General features: G+C 36.0%; 1 protein-coding gene across 5 annotated transcripts in view; it reads left to right on the top strand.

Moving 5' to 3' along the window:
* The window catches only part of LOC117394423 (cytoplasmic dynein 1 intermediate chain 1), a 102,782-nt gene that overhangs the window by 22,788 nt on the left and 56,631 nt on the right, over nucleotides 1-23,363 (top strand). The gene's annotated exons all lie outside the window — the stretch shown is intronic.

The following is a 23,363-nucleotide window of genomic DNA, read 5'->3' as shown; positions in this document are numbered from 1 at the left end:
CACAATTTATAATATTTTTTATTTTTTTCAGATTTAGTTATTCAGTGGATGCTTTGGTAGGAAAGTTAAAAATACATTATTTAGGAAAAAGGTTGTTAAGGAATGTACTGTTCAAAGGATTTCAGGAATATGCTGTATTTTTTTAATTGCTTGGCAGCACGAAACTAAACCACAGCTTTGTATTTGAATAACTTTTTAAGTTGTTGCCTTAACATGTACTAGTATCTGAAATATTAAAATATATGCACTTTCTGATAAAAAATAAATCTGAACGTGCGTATATTTTATTTTACAGTAGAATTGTGTATTTTCTGAGGTATTTACTAATGAAGTCATTTTCTGAAAAGGGAAACCCTCAATTCTGTCTATGCAATTAAAAACTGGAAATGCTAACTGTGTTTAGTTAGATGTAAGTGGATACAGATTGTGGTAATCCAGGATGTTTTACATCAAAGAGCATCACCTATATTTGAACTTCCTTTGCAATGTCCCCGTAGGGAACTGTATTTCTCCTGTTAGTGCTTTTGACAAATCAGATTGTAAGTCAGTCATTATTCAACTGTATTAGCCATCTAGAACATACTCCTAGACTGTAACATCCATAATGCAAATAATTAAATCTGCATGTGTTGTGGTAGAAAATAGCCTAGAGCCTGAATGGCAGTCTTTTTAACAGCATTCGATTTTCATTCATAAAGAATGAAACACTTTATGAAAAATAGCATTCAGATCCTTCCCCTTATTCAGCAGTAGTAGTTTTTCCATGGTGGTAAATCCATCAAAAACAGCATTGAGAATTTTAACGAGCACAGTACAAGTGATTAGAATAGGCAGAATCTGCTAAATGGAGAATTGCCAAAGAAAATGTAATACTTGTAAATTAAAAACATGATCTCATGATTTCTTAGAGAAACTTTATTGTGATATTAGTCCTGCAGTCTTTTTTTTAACTTGCTACTGTAATAATTAAATACAGGATTTACCTTGAAAGATTAATTCCAGGTGATACAATTAAACGCTGTAGTTTGTTTTAATTAATTGGCTCCCCTGTGCCCTATGAGTATTGCTTTAATCATTTTATCACTAACATGTATTTACATTTTAAATGCTACTCAAATGTAAACCAGTTATAATGTATTTTATGACTTTGTGAAGATAAGTACTAGACTGGACTGAAAAAAAGATGTAAAACTACAAAATGTATCCACAGTATATAATACGGAGTTCATATTTGCAAAGTAAGTAACCCTGTGTAGGAAAATCAGTCAAAATACAAATTTCATATTTGCATTTTTAGAAAAATGTTCTACTTTTTATCACATATAATCAATTACAAAACCAAAAAGACTGCACACTTTTATTCAAACTGACTGACTTTTATGCATCGGAGAGTGATGTCAGCATTTCTTTTCTTTTTTTGGGGGGTTTCACCAAAATACCACATTCTTATTAAGACTCCACAACCCGTCTGTTGGCAACAGCTGGTTGCCATGTGATTTAAGACTTCCTGTCATTATAATTGATATGTTTTTATTCTTTCCACTTCCTGAAGCCTGATCAGAATTAAATTTGTGTTGGAATTTCCTGTCAAAGCAACTCATTTATTCAGCGAATGCTGCATTGACAACCCCTTAGATTGGATACTGCCCTCAGCGATACACAGGCTAGGGTTTGTTTTTTTCTTTTGCAAGATTCTCGCTTCTTGCACAGGTTTGACTTCAGCTTAAACCACATCTGCAAATATATACAGCTTGTCCATCACACGGTAACCTTGCCCTTAAGAAAACCCCACACAGAAAATGGTAATGATTTGAATATCTAACACAACCACCTGCTATGGGGCCCTGGTTTTTATGTTTATTTAAGAAACTGTGCAGAACTTTCAACTAATTGTTGAACCAAAACATTTCCAGTCACCTATCAAGAGTGTTCTGCCACATGTATCCTGGGAAGTTTAGACTGCCATCCTTTGTGTTTTAAAACTTTGTGTGCTTTTAACAGACAGTTTACCTCTTTGTGTAATGTAGGGGTATGGTACTATGCTACCACATTCAGTCTGTTTGTATTTTCAAGGATATTTATAAACCAGGTTTGTTTTGGAGCCCACATTCTGTTTTACAGTGATATAATGCAGATTGGAAAATATTTGTTGTGTTTTTAATGTTTTAATATTAGAGTTGTAGCACTTTTTAAATAGGGAATCAACCATGTGCCTATTAGTAATAATATACTGTATTTTAAATGCAGACCCAAAAATAGTGATGTAATCTTGGAAAAACTAGTACATTGTTTTTACATTGTTATATGATGTATCCTATGCATATTAACCACTTCCACCAGTAGTGAATTCCTCCATCACTTCGCAGCTATTGTTGTTTGTGGCCACTTTGTGACTATTGCCTACTCATAACCTGCAGGTGTCCATCTGGTTTATGTTATCCATGTCAGTAAAGCCTAGGCTTAAGGGCAACTACATGCTTCAGATAGATCAGTCAGATGCAGTTTGTACAGAACAAGCAACTTCACTGAAATGTCTATAGGTGGAGCTGTTTTTTTTTTTATATATGTGACAAGGAATGGAGGGAGTGGGGGGTCCACAATTGTGGAATAGTGTACACCAGCGGTCCAGATAAGCTGTGTACCTGCCACTTTACACATTCAAAAATCAGATATACACACTAAATGTGTAAAATTATGCATGGCAATTTTGCTGCACAGCTTGTCTGCCTCCCCTCCCGCCTCCCCTAAAACTTCCACAAACAACATGTCTCAGAATACAATGTCTTCAGTTACTAGGAAACTGTGCACAACAAAAAACAACCTAACAAACATTATCCAATCTTTGGCTAGCCCTGTTGTCTTTACAGCCAGTCATAGTAAGACTAAGAAAAATTCAAAGCTACACAGGTTGAAGTGTAAACACCCCAGTCCAGCTACAAACCCAACTGGAACTATCGTCAGAGGCAACCGCTAAAAAAAAGGTGCCTGTAACTGTTTTATAACTTATTAAAGCATTTCCTTATTTTATTTATCTGTATGGCTTTATATTGAAGTTACAGAACCTTGTAGAACACACGTGTCACATTGCAGTTAAAATGAAAGGCTCTTTTGTAATGCTTACCTTATTACTTGCATTTATTATTATTATTTGTTTATTTAGCAGATACCTTTATCCAAGGCGATTTACAGAGACTAGGGTGTGTGAACTATGCATCAGCTGCAGAGTCACTTACAATTACATCTCACCCAAAAGACAGAGCACAAGGAGGTTAAGTGACTTGCTCAGGGTCACACAAGGAGTCAGTGGCTGAGGTGGGATTTGAACCGGGGACCTCCTGGTTACAAGCCTTTTTCTTTAACCACTGGACCACACAGCCGCGAATTAAAGATTAACGATTGTATTTATCGAGATTACTCATGACTTCAAGGTAATGTTGCATTTACCCCCTGAAAATACATTTTACTCTTTCTGTGTTAAAATTAGAGGGTAAGTTACTCCCAGACCCAAACCCTTATCTTGAGCACTGGTGTACACATTATCATACTGTGGTTATGGTGCTTCTTATGTCTGCAGCTCCTAGCATAATGAGAGTTCCTGTACAGTGACATGACTAAACAAACAACTGAACAGAATTACCTTCATAAAAATAAAATGAATCAAAGTGTTGTAAAGATTGAAAAGATGTATTATTTTTTTGAAGATCCGATTGAGCTTTGACCAATTTCCTATTTAAGTAGTGGAAAAATTAAATTATAAAAAAACCTCAAAACTGCTTTCTAAGTGTGGATGGTCCCAGACAAGCAGATTATTTGCCAGTCAATATGTTCCACCAGCTTGGCTCCTGCTTGTAGTGGCTGTATAATTGGTGTGAAAGAAAACTCTTGTATATCTGTTTTTATGCCTGCAGCGCTTGCTTGAGCTGAGACCCTTGAAAAATTGCAGAGAAACAGCTCATCCAGAAATCAATGAAAGCAGTCAGCCAACCTAATTTCCTCACTACGTCTTTACAAAAGCCTTGGAACTGGTATTCTGCAGCATTCTGCAGGCCAAAGCACAATTTAAGGCTTTGTGACTAAGCTAGCTCAAATTGGCCTTTTATTTTAAATGCGTAATTTGTGATGGAAAACTGATATGGTAAAAATAAAATGCTTAATCTGATGGGAGAGGACATAATGCCGACACTGCAAGGAACGGCAGTAGATGTTAAAACTGATTTCCCTGCCCCAAAGAAAAATAAAAAGTAGGCCAATAATAATGCTTGGAAAACAGAATTTTGCCTAATACTCAGGATATTTCAAATCCAGACACGTCAGCTTGAGGTAAGTGCCCAGTTTAGAACAGGCCAAACCGTCAGTGGCTTGGGTTGTGGGAAAGACATAACGCTGACACGACATTAACAGAGTTTCCAACTGATTTCAATCAGGAGATGAATATCAGTTTCAGCAGTAAATTCATTTTTGTGCCCAGTTGGGCTGGGATTGGTGTAATTTTGGCCCCAGTTCTGAGCAAATGTATACCGCTCACAAGTTCTGGGCTAGGATCTGTCTTGTTCACTGGAGCCTGAAATGCCATTAATGAGCTACAGTCAAAAGGACAAAACGCTTCATCTGTTTAGTCTAGAACACCATGGGACTTGTTTGCAATGGTTATGATATTAAAGCCATAATTATAGTCAGTGAACCACATATATACTGTAGCCATAGAGTTTGTAAAGGGCGTTATTGCTTTGGAAACCACCTCCACTAGGTTATAAGTTCACAGGGTCAAGCAGGGTTTTTAAAAAAAAAAAATTTTTTTTAAAGGGTATTCTTGAATATTTTTCTGGACCATGACATTGAGGGTTCTTTGAGGAGACATGGCAATATTCGGGTTACCCATTATTTGTGTTCTCTTAGCATTTACCTTTTTGGTGCTACCACAGTATCACTTAGGCATAGAAGACTGTTCTGTGCTTTCGTGTTTATAGGAATGTATGATTTTGCTGCCCCTTTTTATTTTTTCAGTGATTAGATAGTGGTTAGATTGTTTGTAAGAGTCAACAAATTAAAAACAAACCATTACGTTATTGTTGACATAATTATGACTGGGATGGAATTCTCTTTAAAAGCTTCTGCTGAAGAGTGGATGTATTACTTGTATTCACTTACAGTAATAAGGCACTACAAAATGCAAGCCAAACCAATATTAGGTAGAGGGTTGCTAATGAAGTGTGAAGTGAGTGTATATGTATTATACATTATTTTGTCGTCTTTAGTCATAGAGAGTGTGAGAGAAAATTGTTACACAAATACATCTGCCTTGCTCATATTTAACCCTTTTTTTCCCTTGAGTTCTTCTCAATTATATTATGTATAAATTATAGCTTATTAGTTATCTCAACAAAGAGAAACAGGATACTTGATACTGCCAATAAGTGAGAACTGAGAGATGCAACTGGTATGTCGTCTTCAGTGGTCAAGATCATAGTTAATTATATTTTAAAAAATGCACAATTCCGATCTCTGCAAGTACATTTAGTCAGCTTACTATAAACAGAAATGAAAAAAAATAAATTAAGCTAGTTGACAGGTAGCTGTGCAGAGTGCCCTGTGGAAACTAGCCTTTATGCTGTATATATTCCAAGTGGAGTCTCTGTGCCATTTACTTTGATCTTGATTGGAAATCCTTTTAAGCTCCCAATAACAGTACAAGATATAGTGTGGATTAGGAAATATCACAGTGTCAACAGCCTGGAACAAAAATAATGACTGTGTAAAAATAATGACTGTGTATAAAAATAATGACTGTATACAACTAATGACTGTATAAAAATAATGACTGTATAAAGATAATGACTGGGTGTAAATATAATGACTGAGTATGAAAATAATGACTGGGTATGAAAATAATGACTGGGTATAAAAATAATGACTGGGTATAAAAGTAATGACTGGGTATAAATATAATGACTGGGTATAAAAGTAATGACTGGGTATAAATTGGACCCACAGCTATGGTCAAGAATTTTACAACACCTAGAGTTTTAGGATTGAGACGTAATTAAAAAAAAACAAAACAAAACATTATAAACATAATTTTGATCTTTTATTTAACATGATGTAATAATAAAAAAAAAATAATACAAAATTATAGTGCAAAAGTCTACCGGAAGCCATAACAGTAGTACAGTGTTTCATGTTAGATTTCTAAATTAACATTTATCAGTTTTTCATAAAGTATGTGGAAGACTACAAAGCGGTATGTAATTCAATATATTAACGTAACATTATTCAGCAGGTTTCATTCAACTTTATAAAGCAAAATGTGTTAATTCTACAGGGAGATGCAAAACGTTTGGTCGGCTGTAGGGTAGAAGAAGCACTGCACTCAGCGTGCCCTGTAGTTGCCACTTGTGTGTTTAGCTTGAGATCATAAATATCATAACAACCATATTAGCATCTGATAGGTTTGTATACAGTGTCACATGCTCCTAAATTGCCAATGATTTTATTCCAGTAGCTCTGTTAAATAAAAAGCAGACTTTTCTCTTTCGCAGTATAGAGCTACTGTATGTCACTTGAACTAAAGTGACAGTGCCTGCGGTTTGTACTTAAACATTTATCAGTAACACTCACAGGCTGGGTAATCATGGAGTGAAAGTTCTCTTTCTCTTCCACATATCTATGAATTCAGCAATTGCATGTGCAACCTTAAATACCTCCACTGAGTTTTGTGCAAGTGCATTTACAAGGAAGAGCAGGTCACATATGGAAATGCTTCTAGTTAAATGTTGCCTTAAACTTTTTCATGTGTAAAAAAAAAAAAAAAACTGTGGGTGTCACTATGCTTAAAGCAGAGGTTAGTTGCCCCATGCAGCTGACACATTTTTGTTTTTAGTGAAGGTTTTAGGTTGATTTCTTTGTTGTGTTTATATTTGTTTACATTTTGTTTTTAGATGTTTTTTTTAATGTTGTATTTACAGGATGTGTACGTGTTAGTATCCCCAAGAATAATGACTGCTAGTTTCTCAAAGGGCTACATGCATTTAACCAAAAGTGCTTGCCAGTGATAAAGAAAAAAATAAATACTGTTTTGAGAAAAACGCTTGGAGTATTGAACCTGTGCCAGACCATCTCAGATGTAACAATGTAGCCTTTCTTTGACACCATATCCAGTAAAAAAGGGGTTATTGTTTGTTTTTGTATTTATTATTATTTTTTTATTTTTTTATTGGCCACCTAAAGGACTGAAACATTTCCCCTGTTAGTTACTCAGTTATCTGCCAATATGAAACCCAGCTTGGGTGGTCCTGTTTTGATTTCTTGTGGATTGTCAGCTACTTCATGAAATCACTGTGCAAGGTTGGCATTCTTTGTTCTTAATTTGACAGCCCTACTGAAGCAGGGTGCCTGGAGGTCAGTGTTAAGCTGCAGTGGCAGAAGTACCCTTTCTCTAATTTCATTTAGATTTGTGGTCTTACCAGGAAATCCTTTACAAAAGGATTCTAACAAAAGAAACAAACCAAAAACAAAACAATGTTACTTTAAGGTATCAAATAGCTCATACTGTACATAAGTTACAATGTACAACCATGAAAGTAAGATAATTAACAACTTGCAAAACTCTTCCTTTTATATATGCTATATATTACTGTGATTTAGGAGTTGTGTGTGTGTGTGTTTTGTATCAGACACTTGATTGGGCAAGTACAGTTCTATAAAAAATCTAGTTTTTATGCACTTTCATAAGTCAGCCTGCAGATGGCACTCATGGCATACAGCGACAGCACTAGAGAAGGCAAACCAAATTCTGTAATCGGTGGATTATTGCCAAAGAACTATGGAATCGCAGTAAGTCCGTAAATATAAACATGATTGTTAGTATTTTTGAGGCCCTATTGGTTCAAGACTCATTCAAGGTTGATCCATACATTTCTTAAAAAAATAATAATAACAAAAATAATAATAATAATAATTTTGAACATTCATATGACTAGATTTTCCCCTTGAATTTGGCTGGAATTTTCAATTTATAAAAAAGTAGTATTGCGTTCACTTTGAGAAAATGCTGTTTGAAATCTGTAGGCATATCTTTTTGATTTTTAAAACTTTCCAGCGATTTTGCTTGCTTGAAAAATATATTAAAATATCCGTCAAACAGTAATTAAAATGTTATGTTTTTAAAATGCCCTATTAGAAATGTGGGTGGCAGTTCTGCGTATTTACCGTGTTTAACAATAACAATGCATATGTTAACAGTATAGTTAAAATTATGTATGCTAACAGTATAGTTAAATGTATTTAATTGTTATTTTAAAATACTTAATCATTTCTAGACTGATAGCATAGTTAGAACGTCATTGTAAATGTATGTTTTATTTTTGTTAGATTTGAAACAAATTAAAAACAAACTGTAAATATTCAAACACTAATTAATAAAATAGCTTTTTTTTGGTTTAAAACTAAGTAGAACAGACCACCATGTTTAATTGCTCGTACTAACAGGCATATGTTTGGAAAATCTGAAGTCATGAAATGTAATCATAAGCTGAGTGTATGTGCGACACGTTTCAAAAAGCTGTGGGTAGAGTATGGGCAATAGGAGAGAAGTGCTTGATTAACTATTCTATCGGTTGCAATACAAATATTATGGATTTTTTCGTTTGTCAGATTTGTCAAATCATTTATTTGTGTGTGTGTATGTGTGTGTATATATATATATATATATATATATATATATACATATATACATATATATATAATTATGTGTAATCTTTATTATTATCAAATTGTTTATTTTATTTTGAGGACAGTTGAAACTTTGACATGCTTATTAACTACTATTAGAAAGGGGACAACATCTGTTAGTGATTGTGGTAAGAACTAGAGAAATTGGTTACATCATTTTGTGTTTGCATTTTAGTTGTAAGAGCACATACCTGTATTTATTATCGACTTGTTAGTGTATAATTATCTGCGTGGTTTACTAATTTATAAAGTTATCACATGCTTTTTAGTTTTTTAATTTTTTTTTTGTTATTTTACTGCAATTGGGGATGATTTAAAAGAAGATATACTTCCACATTTATATAGAGTATAACATTTTTAGAGAATGAGTTATAGCATTTCTACTACTGTTTGGACATTTGGATAGATTAGTTTTTTTCCCCTAAATTTGAATAATACAATTTTAAAATACCTAGTGTTAATAATGACACTTAACAATTCAGTATTTATAACACATATTAACAAGAAAAAAGCACTAAAAACAAAACATAGATGACTTAAAACACCATAAGGGGAAGGTAACATGAATATACTACATGTATTAAACTAAAACAAGAATTAAATAAATGAATACATCAAAATTAAACAAACAATATATAAGAACTACTATAACATGTTCAGTGGTCATGTTCAGCCAGATTTTGCATGAAGGCATGACAACTCTGCTGCCTGACTTCAAAGAGAATGCTGCTCCTGACACATGTTCTGCATCATCAGATAGTGCACGGGTATCCTTATCTAACTTTGAACTGTCTGTTGCTTTTGTCTGCTTTTTCGGTTTCCTAAAGTCTCTTGGGTTTACAGTGTGGTGTATTAGGAAAAAGAAGGGTTTGTTTAACTTGAAAGGATAGGCTGGTAAATCTTTTTTTTTTTAATGAAGACCAATGACAGACACCTCAAATACAATTGTTTTTACTTTAATAAAAAAAGAAAACTTGCTTAGAGTCTATAGAATAAGTAGAACAGCAGCCGTGTTGTGTTGTTATACTATGATACAATGATTACATGAAATAGTACAAGTACAATACAACTTATGTAAACCTGTGACAATATTGTAGTTATTTTATTATTAATATTTATTTATTTATGTGTTATGTGTTTGTGTAATAAAATACACAATAAGTTGTTGCTCTCAATGAAGTGTTAAACATTTTATTGAAAAGTTGTATTACTAGAATGCCGTAAAATACTTTAAAAAAGCAGTAACTGAAGTTCAATTATTGATTTGGTTAACATGCAAAAGTCATGAAGACTAGCTAGAAAAATCTTGCATGAAGAACACAAAAAACAACCTAGAAGCTGATTATGTAGGAAAACAATTATTAAAGATTATGCAGATATATTAAATACAATAAACTGGTTTCCTTAAAAATGTGTGAAATTAATATGGTCTCATAAATAAAACGTAGACTTTGTTATTTCTTTTTATTGTTTTTTGTTGTTTTCATTATGATTACATTGTATTCCAAAAGAGACATTTATCACATGAATGGCAGTTATTATAGCAAATCTTTACATTAAACTAGTTTTGCTTTGGTTACAACAATAAGTATTGTATTGACAGCATATGCATGTTTGATTGTGGGAGGGGGGTGCAGTATTAGCTTGCTATATAAATGCCAGGCTTTTACATACGGGTGCACACTCCCGTTTGCACTGTGCTAAATTGTAACCCTCAGCACTTCTGTTGAAGTGCATACACACAACGTTCAATATTGGCTTTGGCCGACTGAAACTTTAGGAAGTGGCTTTGAGTACTGGTAGTCAGTTAAAACTGGGCTGGAGTTTAACTCAAAGATTACTCTGGCTCATTTTAGTGGAGTATGTGTTTGATGCACAAGTATTTAAAAAAGGAAAAGTATTCTTCTCCACAGCTTGTTTTAATTTGTATACGTGATGTTCACAAGGGATTTCAGTCAGAGAGATTTCTTTGTTTATCACTTTGGGTTTCAAAGCAATGGTAAATACAGTAACATTACTTGAATATGTTTCCAGTAGTATTAACCTGTACCCAGTCGCTCACATCTGTCTTGTAGTGTAATTACACCATGTGTAGATTTAGGCTTGTTATCATTGTGCTTTTAAAGTTCAGCAATCACTGAAGTTGAATTCTGTCCCATAGATTATTTTTCTTATGGTAATTGTAAATCATGCAGGAGAAATCGACACATCACCATTAAGGAGTAAAAAATAATAATAATAATAATAATAATAATCTATGTTTTATACTAGTTCCTGAGTGCAATCTCCTTTTTGTGCTTGATAATAATTGAATGTGTGCTGTGTATGTGTCATTCACTTTGCAGTGCTGTCTCCCAAACTGCTCAAGATGACATCGCGTATAACAGTTGCACACAATGTACCAGCACACAACATATTAATTTGAATAAGATTTTCTTTAATACCAAAAATGTGTTGTTTATTAATTAATAACACCAGCATTGTCAGTGTAAAACAAGGGAACGAGAGATACATTGTGTGCACTAAGAAGTCTTCATTTTTAATTTATTGATGATAGATTCACTTAAACAAAACAAAAAATATATAATCTCTCTTTCCAATTGTTTCCTTGAATATGTATTTAATTTACAGAATTAACAGATGGATTTAAACATCTGCACATAAGGAAGGTGATATATGGACAGAATCTTTGCAGATTGCTGATATATATATATATAGCCAAACAAATACATAAATTACTGAACACATATTCTGTAATTCTTTAGATTATCTCACAGATTTTCTATACAACCAATACGTATCCAGAGTGAATGTATTGTAGTTTAAAGTAACTGACAGTGTGATACATGTTAACATTTCCTCATAAAGATACTGTATTAATTAGTGTTTATTATTCTTATCTTCTTTATTATTAAGAAAAAATGTACTAAGACTTCATTCTTATTACCTCATTATTTAAAAAATAAATACAAATAAATAACTAACCAGTTGTTTAAATTGCAACATACTGTATGGAAATGTTGTTCATCTGACATGGTCAGTGATAGGTGTAAAACTCAATATAGCAGTGCAGACAGCCCCATTGCATACATAGTGGCCCATTTTAACAAGTGAGGTCCATCTGCTATATCTCACAATGCGTCTTTTCAAGTCAGCCCAGCTGCAAAAAAAAAAAAAAAACGGTACACTGTTGCTGTCCCTCTGTGCCTTGACTTTGAGTCCAATTATCAGTGACCTACAATTATTTTGGACTAAATACTGTTAAGGGTTAGACATGTAAAAAGATCTTGGGGTTTCAGCCCAGTGGTGGATCTTATCTATAAATGAACAATGCTTTAAAACAAATATACATGGGTGTTAATTGAGGTGCTTTCATCCTAATAACAATAAACTCCCTAGGAATAAGAAGCTGGATTTTCAATATTCATGTTTTAAACGAGCTCTTAATATTATATACCTGCAAAGATTCCTAGTGAATGACAAGTACAAGTACACATAATATTCAAAAGCACATAGCATCTTATTCTCAGAGCAGATCCCTTTTAAATGATATTGTTTGAAGGTTCATTCATTCACAGGCCATTCAATGATCACAGCTATAGTCATTTTTATTCTGTTAAACTCATTTTAGTAGGACAGCTTGCTTCTGTGAGGTATGTTATCTTGGCTATTTAAATACTATTTCAATACACTTTTTTCAGTGCTTTATTTGGATAAAGAAGCAAAATTGAACACATAAAATAATACAGTATACTAGAGATAACCACACACATAGTGGTTAGAGATACTAATAATGTCCTCGTGTGAGGTATCTCAACACCCCCCCCCCCCCCCCACCTGATTTGCCTCAATCAGTGTTTCATGATTCAGCTGGAACTATTAAGAAACTTTTTCCAGGACTTAATGTAGATGTCCGCTAAAAATAAAATAAAAAAATGCACACACATTAATTTATAGTGCTTAATTTATTTTTAAAATGTATAAGTCATTCCACTGAAATAACAATAATCTGTTCTCTGTACACATTACATTATGTATTATGTAAAACTATAAATCTGTACAGTAAACCTATATAGTATACAGTAATTTACAGTAGTAAAAAATGAATACCTAGCTCACTTTCTTTTTAGTTTAGCCTATAGGCTACCAGTAACACATAAATAAATCATGCTGCTGCATTGTATACATTACAGTACAATGCGAAAATAATAAATGATCATTTTAAATTGAAACAAAATTATTTTAGTGCATTTTTCTTTATTTAACACAGCTTACTTAGTACACAATTAACACAAAATAGATCATGGTGCCGCATTGACACGTTATGATACTATACAGTACTGCACACACTTTACAGAAATATATATGTTGTGGACCGTTGCCGAAATCGGGCAGTTTCCTTAATGCCCGGGCAGTTGGCGAAGTGCCCAGCTGCAGCGGGCAGATGCCAAAGTAGCTTTGAATTTTATGTAATTTCGGCATCTGCCCTGGCAGTTCATCAACTGATGGCGAAGAAAGACTTTAGTGTGCCCTGTTGTAACAAATGAAAGGCTAATGGAAAGTAACACAGCAGTGTTCATCCTCTGGGTATCTGCTGCAGTTCTCAATAATAGTTTGTCAGTCGAATAACTTTAATCATTAGACCGACTGAATTGTTTATATATATATATATATATATATATATATATATATATATATATATATATATATATATATATATATACTGTATATATATATACTGTATATATATATATAAATTATTTATTTTAATGAAATGCTGAGGCAGATGTCTAATTGTCTGAGATCTGATGTCAACTAATGTTAGACATGAAATAATATTGTTTGAATGTGTAAAAAATATTTTCTACAGAACGAAAACTAAACTTTTTATAAGAAAACGTTTTCTTCTGAGTGAAATTGTTGTTCATATTTCTAAATAAAAAAAATACAAACTTTAAGCTGTTGATTAATGATTAATTAATATTGCTATGATAAATTAGTTTTGGCACTGCGTTCTTCCTGAGTTTCAGGTAACTATATTTAACTGGGTGTCTTTTACACATTTAAACTTAACTGTGATTATTAGTCTCTTGCTGATATTGAATGATCTCTCATTCAAACAACGCAACTCTGCTCAGACATGTGTTGTGTATTACTGCAATAAGAATTATTCTGGACTCTAACCTCTATATCTAACCCATGATAAAAATAAACTGCATTGATATTTTGTTTAGTTCTGTTGCTATAGCGTTATCAGAAAGTATTTAAATTATTTAAATAAACATTGCAACGGGTGGCTTGGTGGCGGTGGGCTTTTGTGCTTAAAGGCAACAAAGGTAATTCACTATCTATTTGTATTTTACTGTATCTGTTAAAAATCTTTCCTAGCCCAGGTGGCTGTGGGCAGATGCCAGAATGACATAAAATTTGAAGCTAATTCGGCATCTGCCCGCTGCAGCTGGGCACTTCGCCAACTTCCCGGGCATTACGGCAGCGGTCCATAACATATATATTTTTTAATTTACTTAGAAATTTTGAGTGTACGCATGGCTGAAAGTAAAGCCCATAGCCTACCTGCTACTTTTGTTTTATGTTGGTATGAGTCAAACTTTCTTTGCAAAACAAATAAACACTTCAGTTTAAGATGTTTAATTAGTCACATCTTGCGTTTCAAGCCACTGGAGTCCAGCAGTATTTCTGAAAGCTTCTCGTCCCTTTTCCAACTGATCAATCGCAGTTAGTGTAAACTCTGTAATGTATCAGTTTATGTGCCCTCGTTCTTCATTTTAATGATTTAGTAGGCTACTTGTATCTGTTCTTCCGTTTATTTCCGTCCTGTCTTTGGTGTCAGTGTTACAGCTGTTTTTTTTGTTTTTTTTTTGTCAGTGTGTCTCTGTGGATCTGCAATTCACAGTGACCTAGCGTCACACCTAATTGGATATTATTGGGAGCATACGCTATGGATTTTGTTTTAGGGTCAGCAGGGGAGGATGGAGATTTTTGCAGTTTAACGCGATTAATGCGTTAATTTTTTGGGAGATTAATTTTTTTAAGCATGTTAATCGCACTCCTGTCTTGTCCCTCTTAGCAATATTCTTTATTTCCTTTGCACAGGTTTGTTGTTTTTAGTTACAGTACAGTACAGAGCTCAATGAAACTTGCTCAAAGTACCCCGTGGTAATGATCTCTCCCCCTCGTCTCAAGACACCACCAAACTCCCCACAGTTCAGCAGCCACGTCACAGTGCGTAAGGTCTTCCAGTTAAAGCTACAGTAGCATTAGCTGTGCAGTACAAAATAGAGTTCCAACCATGTGGGGAAGCTATAGAAAAGGCCAACAAAATGCTCAGATATATAGTGAAAAGTGTTGAATTTAAATCAAGGGAAGTAATGGTAAAACTTTACAATGCATTAGTAAGACCTCATCTAGAATATTGTGTTCAGTTCTGGTCACCTGTCTACAAAAAGTATATTGCCAAAACCGGACAGTTGGCAACCCTAGCCTGAGAAGGCACGTTTTGTGCATGATTTGTAAACAATGAACCAGGTTTAAATAACTAATTTCATTGTACCTTCTTTTCCAAAGGCGACAATAACCATTTTGTCCTTTGAGTGATATGTATTTCCATACATATCTTCAAATGCACCGTTAAAAGCATTCATTTTTTAAGAGTCGCCAATTATGCTTTGTATTTTCGCCCGTCCCCCAAGGCCATAATTTCTATATTAATCTTCGATTTGGACATCTGATTGCACAGTTGAACAGTACGTGCACATGCGTTGTCCAGGCAAAGGAGTCAAAGGCTGAATCAGATGTAAAAATGACAGGACTTATTTTTAAGTGTGCTTAGGCGGGCAGCGAAGCAAACAGCTCATGGGTCACGCTTACATTGGTTTGGACAGGGTTTACAGTGTCATAGGGGGTTGACATTTTTTTTCCACATCGCTGAATGATAAATTTTTTTATGCTTTGATGCTAATTCATTTTGAACCATGTTTAGGCCTATTCGCAACCGTCTTTTTAGATAGAACCTTGAGCTGTGTATGTCAATTTGTAGCCTCTGTTGTTTCCTACCGTCATCTTGTTAATGAAGGGGCTACAGGCTGTTCACATAAGCCAGGCGCAGGCAGAGCAGTAACTGGCATTTCTTGACCAAACTTGTTCTGAAGTCCAAATCAAAACAACAATAAAAAATGGAAATGTTTTCAGACATTTTATAAAACACATATCGGTGGTAGTATTGTTTGGACTACTGAAACGCAGCTTCATCCTGAATTTTAGCAGAACACCACTGGACTGGAATGTAAACAAAGACACATTAACATGTTATCCCAATCAGGTTATCTCACTCGCGTGCAATAACAAAAATGTATCCCATGCTAGATAGACCTACACTTGTGGTATAAAACAATATATTTACTGTCGTGTCACCCATCTAGGATGGAAGTGTATATTTTTGCGTTCTTTCTCAAACGTTTGTGGGTCGGTTTGTCTTGTGACTCCAAAGAATAAAATCTTTAAAAAAAAAAAAATTCAGATTTTAAAAAGAAAACTGATGGTAGCTTATTAGTACCTAAGATTATATAACAAATTGCAGTCTTCCCAATGGAACTGTTTTTTCCATTGAAAGCAGTCATATCTTTATGAGTGAGACTATATTTCTCTATTTGAGGGAGAGAAGTTTGGTGCCACAGATGTGAGATCTGATCTGGCTCTGGTCACTTTTGAAAAATGAATGTAAGGGCCTATGAGTGCACTGCTCTCCTCGTCATTAAATCATCACATAATTCATCACATATTGGCAGAAATACCTGGTAGCAGCTTTTGCCCAGAACAGGAGTAATCTGAATATGAGAGCTGAGCTGCTTTATTAACTGTTGTACTTCGTAATGCAGTGTCGTGACAATGGTAGCATTGTTCAACCAGTTGCCTGTGGTTTGTCAACAGGCACAAAACCTGGGATCCCAGGATAGCAGGTAACGTTGCCCAGTAAGATGTTAAGTGTTGTGGCATGTTGGCTTAGTCAATAGTTACTGCTGTTAAAGTTTCCTCCGCATGTGAACAATGATCAGTCTCAACACAAAACCATGGCTGTCAGCTAGTTAAGCTACCACCCACATGGGTTCACAGCAAAGGCAATGTTATGGAAGCAGGATTTATATTTAAACCGGATACAATTCTGGCCAATTTAGCTATTAATTATTACATTGCATGGAGCAGAATGTTAATGCTCTTTTTCTAGTTCTGTTATTTTGTTTACCTATGGTAATACTGTCTAATGATAACATAAGAACATAATAAAGTTTACAAACGAGAGGTGGCCATTCGGCCCATCTTGCTCGTTTGGTTGTTAGTAGCTTGTTGATCCCAGAATCTCATCAAGCAGCTTCTTGAAGGATCCCAGGGTGTCAGCTTCAACAACATTACTGGAGAGTTGGTTCCATAACCTCACAATTCTCAGTGTAAAAAAGTGCCTCCTATTTTCTGTTCTGAATGCCCCTTTATCTAAACTCCATTTGTGACCTCTGGTCCTTGTTTCTTTTTTCAGGTCGAAAAAGTCCCCTGGGTCGACATTGTCAATACCTTTTAGAATTTTGAATGCTTGAATCAGATTGCAGCATAGTCTTCTTTGTTCAAGACTGAATAGATTCAATTATTTTAGCCTGTCTGCATACGACATGCCTTTTAAACCAGGAATAATTCTGGTCGCTCTTCTTTGCACTCTTTCTAGAGCAGCAATATCCTTTTTGTAGCGAGGTGACCAGAACTGAACACAATATTATAGAGGAGGACTTACTAATGCATTGTAAAGTTTTAACATTACTTCCCTTGATTTAAATTCAACACTTTTCACTATATATCCGAGCATTTTGATGGCCTTTTTTTATAGCTTCCCCACTGTCTAGATGAAGACATTTCTGAGTCAACATAAACGCCTAGATCTTTTTCAAAGATTCCTTCTTCAATTTCAGTATGTCCCTGTGACGGGGGACTGCCCCGTCTTTATGAACGTGGTTGGGACTGGCAGGGAGGGGGTTAAATTCCTCCCTGCCAGGAAAACATGTGAGAATGTGGCTGGAGCCCTAATTGAATAATCAGCAATTATTGATTAATTGGGCTCCAGCCACAGGGGATAAAAGCCAGGGGAGAGGCCCTGGCTAGAAGGAGAGTTCTAGAAAGAGGAAGCAAGTGGTTTTTTCTGAGTGTGCTGGTTTTTTGTTTGGTAACCAGTGAAGGCAACGCCCAGCCTGGAAGTCTTATTTGGCTGTAAGTTTTGTTTTGTGTTTATTGTCTATTTCTGTTTAAAACCTTTTTGTTTGGCCCTCGTGCCGGTTTATTTATTTGATTATTTTTGTTTATTAAAAAGCTTTATTTTGAACTTCAAACTGTCTCTGAGTCTCAACCTCGGTCATTTCCTGCCACAGTCCCATATGGTATTTATAATGGACATTTTATTGCCTGCATGCAGTACCTTACACTTTTCTATATTAAATGTAATTTGCCATGTGTCTGCCCAATTCTGAATGCTGTCTAGATCATGTTTAATGACCTTTGCTGCTGCAATGGTGTTTGCCAGTCCTCTTATTTTTGTGTCGTCTGCAAATTTAACAAGTTTGCTTACTATACCAGAATCTAAATCATGAATGTAGATTAGGAAGAGTTTTTAAATATCCCCATAAAAATAATATCCCCAACAAAATTATAGAAGTATTGTACTGTGTTACAGCTTGTTCACTTATTGGTTTTCACAAGTAATATAACCCCAATAAATAATCTTCTGTCCAGAAAAGTTGTTTCGTGACATGACGGCATTGGCTGCTTCTTTCAGGTTTGCAGAGTGTACTCCTACACACGAGATGTTTCCCTGTGTTGTGGTCTCCTTGCTGTAGAGCAGTCAACTTCTGAAGGGTTGCTTGTGTGACCCCTTTCATGCTTGTTCCTTCAAGACGTCTCTCAGACTGCTCGCCAACGAGCCCTCAGGAAGTGCTCCTCGCTGGAGCTTCTTTCTTGTGTTTTTCTGGGGTTGCTTTAGTTCCTGCTTCCCTGTGGAAAATAGTAAGCTTCATGTTCCCACTTATTTTTTTAATTTTTTTTTTCCATACAGTCTTAGTCCATCCCACACCCAAACTGACAAATTGTCAAAACAAGGTATGGTCTTTGATTTGTAATTAACTCCCCTGTGCCTTGCTGGCATGAAGTGCTGTGTCTCTAACTTGATGAAGAGAGATAAAAAGTTTGGTGACACCCTCTAACCACATGACTGGATCTTTCTAACAGGAGCGATACAAGTAACCTTTTTTATGTCTTGACTTTTTCTGCTGTATCCTGAATATAATAACCTTGTGTCAACATGCATATGTCAGGGATAGGCAGTAATACCGTCTCATTGCTCTGGATTTTATAGAGCTGTTGGACATTAACCAAGTCTTACTGACAAACCTCAAGTTTAATATATCCAGCAAAGTTAATAAGAATATTTTAAGAAGCATGAGCTGTGATGTTATGGAGAAGCTTTCATCTAAAAAAATCTTATGACATTGGTAAACTGATTTTGCATCAGTCACCTAATACTGTTTAAAAATGAAAAATGCATATTTTTGAAAAATGAAAAAAATTAAAAAATGGCTTATTGGAAATAAGTATGCATTTGTTCCAGATAACTTTTTTCCCAGTGTTTTCAACTTTGTACTGTTTTTTTTTTTTTTTTTTTTTTTTTTTTTCATTTTAATTGCATTATAAATTGGCTTGAAATATATAACGGTTGCTGATTCATATAACTTCTATTTGCCATACTTGTAGCACTTCAGACCTGAAGAGAATGATTCAGCTGTGAGTTTCAAACAATTCCCATGATATTACAGCTTCAAGGAGTCCTTGTAATGTGTATCTAGCTGTATACAGAATGTTAAACGGCTGTTATAAAAGGAGAATTTTAATTAAAAAAAGAAAGATATGATGATGCTTACAAGATGTAAACCCAGGGTCTTGGTACAGAAACCGTGTTTGCAGACAGTGAAGGCGGCTTGAAGTTGAGCTGATTTAAAATGACATCCTGCACGAGGAAGTCAAATAGATTGAATGCTGCTTCTTGGAGGAAGGAAGATATTATTACCTCTGCGGCTAGTCTTTCATGTCAGCCACCAGAGATACTAAAACAAGTTCAGCCTCATGAAGCTGAAGTATGACTAGCAGTTAAAGGCTGATCCTGCTGAGACCTTCCTCTTATAAATCAGATGGCAGAAAAACTTTTACTTTTCACTTAAATTAACACAGACAGGTAGAGAATTTAACTGAATATGCCCATGCCAGAGTCAGATTATATTTCAGTAATTTTGTATAAGAGCTGAATTACCATGCTAGGATCTGTTGATACTATGATAATACAGCCACCGGTGTCTGCAGTAATACACTAGGAGACATTCGATTAAAAGCGTTCTGGGCGTGCAGTAACACTAGGAGACATTCGATTGAAAGCGTGCAGTAACACTAGGAGACATTCGATTGAAAGCGTGCTGGGCGTGCAGTAACACTAGGAGACATTCGATTGAAAGTGTGCTGGGCGTGAAGTAACACTAGGAGAAATTCGCTCTGGTTTAGGTCACTGAGGTCCCTGATACGTACTTGTTCATAATCACTGCGAATGTAGCAGTGTGGAGTAGTGGTTAGGGCTCTGAACTCTTGACCGGAGGATTGTGGGTTCAATCCCTGGTGGGGGTACTGCTGCTGTACCCTTCAAGGTACTTTACCTAGGTTGCTCCAGTAAAAACCCAACTGTATAAATGGGTAATTGTATGTAAAAATAATGTGTAAAAAAAATAAATAAATAATGTAATTGTATGTAAAAATAATATGATATCTTGTAACAATTGTAAGTCGCCCTGGATAAGGACGTCTGCTAAGAAATAAATAATTCTCAGTTTTAAAGCAGGGGGTGTAAAAGTGGCAATTTTAGGCCTTTTTTAAATTGTCCTGACAAAATAACTGATCATAATACTACAACACTTGGCTGCCATAATCTGTTTAATACCAATAATGCACTATAAAAAAAAATCATCAAAATGCTTTCTTTTTCTGAGAAGTGAACATACATTTTTTGAGTGTAGCAATAATACAAATATATTTGATGAATGACAAATGCAGGTCTAATAATGGCACATCCATCAGCCATTGTAAAGCATGGGATGATAAATGGATTCCTATCAATCAGAGTGAACAAATTACACTAGCGTTGGGTTCTAAAAAAAGAGTATTTTTGAATAGGGGAAGTACCCATAAATTGTTTAAGCTCAGAATGCAGCTGCTATTTTTTGTAAAATGGACCAGCTTGAAGTGGGGCCTGCAGAGAACATTTTGACATGCTTTTTGTAAATGTGTGCTACATTTATTTCCAGTGTTTATTGAATTCCCCAGAGTGTAATCAAGCCACCACTATGTTTCTCAGTATATTGTTCCAAAGTCTCATGTGGTTTAAGCATGCAACAGTAAAGAATACATTCTGGCCTGCTATGTGCCATGGCATAAAGTAATAGTTAAAACACTGTTGGAGGCACTTTATAAAGTAAAAGTAAAATATTATACTTGAACAAAACACAGTAATGATAAGGTGTGTATTACACTGAGATACATCACACCTAATAAGAAATACCTTTCATGACCTGGCATAATAAAGAGCTAAACTGAACAAAATATTTAGCAAAATACAAAAAATGAGTTCAAACGTATCCATGTGATGCTGTGAAATAGTTAGAAATCCTATTCGTGAGAGTCTGAGGCACCTCATTTCGCCTACTGGGCCCTCGGTTCACCCAGCAAACAAAAGCTTCTTAATATGATACAAACATCCTAGTCAGACAAAAAAAAAAAAGCCTGGGCAGTACATGTTTAAATGGTTTGCAAACTGTACAGTATATCAATCAATTTTTAACATATGCTGTTGCTTATTTACTTGTCATTTCCAGGGCCCTTAAGGGTGCCATTAATGAAATATGTGTTGTTCATTCTTTACTGCACACAGCAGCCTTTTGTGGCTTGACTGCAAAACTCTTGTGATTAAAAACAAAGTTTTTTTGGCACTGTGTGGTTGCTGTTAAGCTGCCTGAAGCACCCGACCTCTGGTCAAACCTTCGTTTAACCCTTTCCCTAAGGTCAGTTGGCAAATTACTCCATTGAGAATTGAATTGGAAATCAGTTTTCTAGACTACAGGTGTCCATGTTGGGAGAAAGTAACAGGAACAGTGTTGTTTCCATCTGCTCCCATGCCATCCAAGCCTAGGGCCCAAAGGTTAGGAATACAGTACATTCCAAGTTCATTGGGAATGGAAAGCTGCCACAGGCAGGGCATAGCAGGTGTTTATTGCTGTTTCCCATTATGGCCCACAATCACTAGATAGCTGAGCATTGGTTTGTCATTTTTATGACTGAGCAAAGATAGGCTGCTGTTACACAAGTTTTGCGTCATTTGAAGATGTAATTTGGCTGTACAATTGAAGGTTGTTCTTGTTGACGCCATGGCAACCTCCACACCTCACCCTCTCTTAACTGGAGTCCCCCAAGGGTCAGTCTTGGGTCCTCTCCTGTTCTCTCTCTACACCCGCTCCCTGGGCCCCCTCATTGCATCCTATGGTTTCTCATACCATTTCTATGCTGATGATGCTCAGATTTTCCTCTCCTTCCCCACCTCTGACTCCACCATCTCCTCCCGTATGTCTACCTGTCTGTCTGCTATTTCCTCCTGGATGCACTCGCATCACCTCAAACTCAACCTCTCTAAATCTGACCTCTTTTCTTTCCCTCCTCCTCCCCCTCCTCTGATCTCTCTATCTCTGTTCCTCTGGAATCTACCACACTCTCTCCCTCTTCCTCCGCTAAGAACCTTGGAGTCACCCTGGACCCCTGCCTCTCTTATTCCCAGCACATCTCCACTCTGGCACGCACTTGCCGATTCTTCCTGAGCAACATCCGAAGAATCCGACCCTTCCTCACCAACTATGCTACCCAGCTCCTGGTCCAGGCCCTGGTACTCTCCCGCCTAGACTACTGCAACTCCCTCCTGGCTGGCCTCCCTGCATCCGCCACCCGTCCGCTCCAGCTCATCCAGAACTCTGCTGCCCGCCTGGTGTTCTCTCTGCCTCGCTTCGCCCACGCTACTCCACTACTCCGCTCGCTCCACTGGCTCCCGATCACCGCTCGCATCCAGTTCAAGACTCTTGTACTAGCCTACAGATGCCTTGACCAGACTGCACCCAGCTACCTCCAGACCCTCATCTCTCCCTACACCCCAACTCGACCTCTCCGCTCCGCCTGCACTAGAAGACTGGCTCTACCTCCGCTACGCTCCCCTGCCTCCCGAGCCCGCTCCTTCTCCACCCTTGCTCCGCAGTGGTGGAACGACCTTCCTACAGATGTCAGGACTGCCCAGTCCCTGACCACATTCCGGCGCCTCCTTAAGACTCACCTCTTCAAACAGCACCTGTAGAACTCCTCTGTTGTATCCTGGGACACTATCACCCTTCATTTAAATGTGCTTTATTTTGCTCTTATCTGCCCCCTATTTTACTGCATTTAATCCTGTACTTCAGAATATTGTAATCTGCCAAGTGTTTAACCTGTAGTATTTTGTATTTAATCATATCCTG

Source organism: Acipenser ruthenus, chromosome 3 (genome assembly GCF_902713425.1).
Source record: "Acipenser ruthenus chromosome 3, fAciRut3.2 maternal haplotype, whole genome shotgun sequence".
Taxonomy (NCBI): domain Eukaryota; kingdom Metazoa; phylum Chordata; class Actinopteri; order Acipenseriformes; family Acipenseridae; genus Acipenser; species Acipenser ruthenus.
This window is presented reverse-complemented; position numbering and strand designations above follow the sequence as displayed.